We start from the raw sequence: 5,617 nt of genomic DNA on the forward strand, positions 1-5,617 counted from the left end.
AAATGCAAAGCTGTACTATTCACGCAAAGCATTAAATGCAACCCAACGGTCATCTTCTCAAACGCCTATATATATAGAAGTTCTGATTAGAAGCAGAAAATGAACTCTTGCGCAAAATACCAAAACGCTGTCAAATTCAAAGCTCACGAACTTCATCTTCAACCTCGCAAACTCTTGTAATATTTAGTGAGTGTTAAGCTTAGAACTTAAGAGAAATATCACTGTTGTGATTATAGCTTTATAAGAAGCAATTCAAACTCTTGTAAAACATTATTTTACATTGATTGTAAAAGGTTCATAGAGTGATCAGTGTGATCAGTAGACTCTGGAAGACTTAGAAGTTTTCTAAGTGGTGATTTCCTAGAGTGATCAAGTTGTGATCTGTATACTCTAGAAGACTTAGAGGTTATCTAAGTGGAAAACCATTGTAATTAGTTGGATTAGTGGATTAAATCACTCTAAGGGGGTGGACTGGAGTAGTTTCGCTAACAACGAACCAGGATAAAAATAATTGTGTTCATTGTTTTTATCTTACAAGTTTTTAAAGTCACACTTATTCAAACCCCCCTTTCTAAGTGTTTTTCTATCCTTCAATTGGCATCAGAGCGCCGGTTCTAGGTGCAAGCACTTAACCGTGTTAGATAAAAGATTCAGGGAGAAAAACACAAAGTCAATATGGTTGAAACAGCTACATCTACTCCTACACCTGAACAAAACAACAATGGTAATGGAAGCAGTAGCTTCAATGGATATAATAGACCACCAGTCTTTGATGGTGAAAATTTTGAATATTGGAAAGATAGACTTGAAAGTTACTTTCTTTGTCAAGATGGTGACTTATGGGATCTAGTCTTGGATGGTTACAGACATCCTGTAAATGCTCGTGGAGTAAAGATGTCAAGACAAGAAATGAGTGATGACCAAAAGAAACAATTCAAGAATCATCACAAGTCAAGGACTATTCTGCTGAATGCTATTTCTCATGTTGAATATGAGAAAATAACAAACAGAGAAACTGCCTATGACATCTTTTAATCCTTGAAGATGACTCGTGAAGGCAATGCCCAAGTCAAGGAGACAAAAGCTCTTGCTTTAATCCAGAATTATGAAGCTTTCAAGATGGAGGAAGATGAAAACATTGAAGCAATGTTCTCAAGATTCCAGACTCTGACTGCTGGATTAAGAGTGCTTGACAAGGGATACACAAAGGCTGATCATGTCAAGAAGATCATCAAAAGCTTGCCCAGAAGATGGGGCCCAATGGTGAAGCACTGACTCAGAAGGTTCTTGATGGCTACATCAGAACATGCTCTGGAAAGACATCAGAAGATGGTCAACCAGAATCAGAACATGGACTATGAAGCATCAGAAGAACATGAAGTCAGAAGCAGAAGCACTGAAGTTCTGAACGGTATCACGCTCAAGCTCTTCAAAGTCAGAAGACAAGAAGATGCTCTGCACCAAGCTGATTGACTCTGATATTCAAATGTTGTATCTACAAATCTGAGTTCAGAAGCAAGTACAAGATGACAGGCTATTAAGTCTAATCTCTGACTGACAAAAGGAACGTTATAAGCTACAAAAGGCAAAGTTAGTAAAAGCAGGAAAAGCATGGCTCGAGGTAGTTGACAAAAGTGTGAAACATTAAATGCAAAGCTGTACTATTCACGCAAAGCATTAAATGCAACCCAACGGTCATCTTCTCAAACGCCTATATATATAGAAGTTCTGATTAGAAGCAGAAAATGAACTCTTGCGCAAAATACCAAAACGCTGTCAAATTCAAAGCTCACGAACTTCATCTTCAACCTCGCAAACTCTTGTAATATTTAGTGAGTGTTAAGCTTAGAACTTAAGAGAAATATCACTGTTGTGATTATAGCTTTATAAGAAGCAATTCAAACTCTTGTAAAACATTATTTTACATTGATTGTAAAAGGTTCATAGAGTGATCAGTGTGATCAGTAGACTCTGGAAGACTTAGAAGTTTTCTAAGTGGTGATTTCCTAGAGTGATCAAGTTGTGATCTGTATACTCTAGAAGACTTAGAGGTTATCTAAGTGGAAAACCATTGTAATTAGTTGGATTAGTGGATTAAATCACTCTAAGGGGGTGGACTGGAGTAGTTTCGCTAACAACGAACCAGGATAAAAATAATTGTGTTCATTGTTTTTATCTTACAAGTTTTTAAAGTCACACTTATTCAAACCCCCCTTTCTAAGTGTTTTTCTATCCTTCAATTGGCATCAGAGCGCCGGTTCTAGGTGCAAGCACTTAACCGTGTTAGATAAAAGATTCAGGGAGAAAAACACAAAGTCAATATGGTTGAAACAGCTACATCTACTCCTACACCTGAACAAAACAACAATGGTAATGGAAGCAGTAGCTTCAATGGATATAATAGACCACCAGTCTTTGATGGTGAAAATTTTGAATATTGGAAAGATAGACTTGAAAGTTACTTTCTTTGTCAAGATGGTGACTTATGGGATCTAGTCTTGGATGGTTACAGACATCCTGTAAATGCTCGTGGAGTAAAGATGTCAAGACAAGAAATGAGTGATGACCAAAAGAAACAATTCAAGAATCATCACAAGTCAAGGACTATTCTGCTGAATGCTATTTCTCATGTTGAATATGAGAAAATAACAAACAGAGAAACTGCCTATGACATCTTTTAATCCTTGAAGATGACTCGTGAAGGCAATGCCCAAGTCAAGGAGACAAAAGCTCTTGCTTTAATCCAGAATTATGAAGCTTTCAAGATGGAGGAAGATGAAAACATTGAAGCAATGTTCTCAAGATTCCAGACTCTGACTGCTGGATTAAGAGTGCTTGACAAGGGATACACAAAGGCTGATCATGTCAAGAAGATCATCAAAAGCTTGCCCAGAAGATGGGGCCCAATGGTGAAGCACTGACTCAGAAGGTTCTTGATGGCTACATCAGAACATGCTCTGGAAAGACATCAGAAGATGGTCAACCAGAATCAGAACATGGACTATGAAGCATCAGAAGAACATGAAGTCAGAAGCAGAAGCACTGAAGTTCTGAACGGTATCACGCTCAAGCTCTTCAAAGTCAGAAGACAAGAAGATGCTCTGCACCAAGCTGATTGACTCTGATATTCAAATGTTGTATCTACAAATCTGAGTTCAGAAGCAAGTACAAGATGACAGGCTATTAAGTCTAATCTCTGACTGACAAAAGGAACGTTATAAGCTACAAAAGGCAAAGTTAGTAAAAGCAGGAAAAGCATGGCTCGAGGTAGTTGACAAAAGTGTGAAACATTAAATGCAAAGCTGTACTATTCACGCAAAGCATTAAATGCAACCCAACGGTCATCTTCTCAAACGCCTATATATATAGAAGTTCTGATTAGAAGCAGAAAATGAACTCTTGCGCAAAATACCAAAACGCTGTCAAATTCAAAGCTCACGAACTTCATCTTCAACCTCGCAAACTCTTGTAATATTTAGTGAGTGTTAAGCTTAGAACTTAAGAGAAATATCACTGTTGTGATTATAGCTTTATAAGAAGCAATTCAAACTCTTGTAAAACATTATTTTACATTGATTGTAAAAGGTTCATAGAGTGATCAGTGTGATCAGTAGACTCTGGAAGACTTAGAAGTTTTCTAAGTGGTGATTTCCTAGAGTGATCAAGTTGTGATCTGTATACTCTAGAAGACTTAGAGGTTATCTAAGTGGAAAACCATTGTAATTAGTTGGATTAGTGGATTAAATCACTCTAAGGGGGTGGACTGGAGTAGTTTCGCTAACAACGAACCAGGATAAAAATAATTGTGTTCATTGTTTTTATCTTACAAGTTTTTAAAGTCACACTTATTCAAACCCCCCTTTCTAAGTGTTTTTCTATCCTTCAATTGGCATCAGAGCGCCGGTTCTAGGTGCAAGCACTTAACCGTGTTAGATAAAAGATTCAGGGAGAAAAACACAAAGTCAATATGGTTGAAACAGCTACATCTACTCCTACACCTGAACAAAACAACAATGGTAATGGAAGCAGTAGCTTCAATGGATATAATAGACCACCAGTCTTTGATGGTGAAAATTTTGAATATTGGAAAGATAGACTTGAAAGTTACTTTCTTTGTCAAGATGGTGACTTATGGGATCTAGTCTTGGATGGTTACAGACATCCTGTAAATGCTCGTGGAGTAAAGATGTCAAGACAAGAAATGAGTGATGACCAAAAGAAACAATTCAAGAATCATCACAAGTCAAGGACTATTCTGCTGAATGCTATTTCTCATGTTGAATATGAGAAAATAACAAACAGAGAAACTGCCTATGACATCTTTTAATCCTTGAAGATGACTCGTGAAGGCAATGCCCAAGTCAAGGAGACAAAAGCTCTTGCTTTAATCCAGAATTATGAAGCTTTCAAGATGGAGGAAGATGAAAACATTGAAGCAATGTTCTCAAGATTCCAGACTCTGACTGCTGGATTAAGAGTGCTTGACAAGGGATACACAAAGGCTGATCATGTCAAGAAGATCATCAAAAGCTTGCCCAGAAGATGGGGCCCAATGGTGAAGCACTGACTCAGAAGGTTCTTGATGGCTACATCAGAACATGCTCTGGAAAGACATCAGAAGATGGTCAACCAGAATCAGAACATGGACTATGAAGCATCAGAAGAACATGAAGTCAGAAGCAGAAGCACTGAAGTTCTGAACGGTATCACGCTCAAGCTCTTCAAAGTCAGAAGACAAGAAGATGCTCTGCACCAAGCTGATTGACTCTGATACTCAAATGTTGTATCTACAAATCTGAGTTCAGAAGCAAGTACAAGATGACAGGCTATTAAGTCTAATCTCTGACTGACAAAAGGAACGTTATAAGCTACAAAAGGCAAAGTTAGTAAAAGCAGGAAAAGCATGGCTCGAGGTAGTTGACAAAAGTGTGAAACATTAAATGCAAAGCTGTACTATTCACGCAAAGCATTAAATGCAACCCAACGGTCATCTTCTCAAACGCCTATATATATAGAAGTTCTGATTAGAAGCAGAAAATGAACTCTTGCGCAAAATACCAAAACGCTGTCAAATTCAAAGCTCACGAACTTCATCTTCAACCTCGCAAACTCTTGTAATATTTAGTGAGTGTTAAGCTTAGAACTTAAGAGAAATATCACTGTTGTGATTATAGCTTTATAAGAAGCAATTCAAACTCTTGTAAAACATTATTTTACATTGATTGTAAAAGGTTCATAGAGTGATCAGTGTGATCAGTAGACTCTGGAAGACTTAGAAGTTTTCTAAGTGGTGATTTCCTAGAGTGATCAAGTTGTGATCTGTATACTCTAGAAGACTTAGAGGTTATCTAAGTGGAAAACCATTGTAATTAGTTGGATTAGTGGATTAAATCACTCTAAGGGGGTGGACTGGAGTAGTTTCGCTAACAACGAACCAGGATAAAAATAATTGTGTTCATTGTTTTTATCTTACAAGTTTTTAAAGTCACACTTATTCAAACCCCCCTTTCTAAGTGTTTTTCTATCCTTCAATTGGCATCAGAGCGCCGGTTCTAGGTGCAAGCACTTAACCGTGTTAGATAAAAGATTCAGGGAGAAAAACACAAAGTCAATATGG

The sequence above is a fragment of the Vicia villosa genome, unplaced genomic scaffold (assembly GCF_029867415.1).
Source record: "Vicia villosa cultivar HV-30 ecotype Madison, WI unplaced genomic scaffold, Vvil1.0 ctg.002811F_1_1, whole genome shotgun sequence".
Taxonomy (NCBI): domain Eukaryota; kingdom Viridiplantae; phylum Streptophyta; class Magnoliopsida; order Fabales; family Fabaceae; genus Vicia; species Vicia villosa.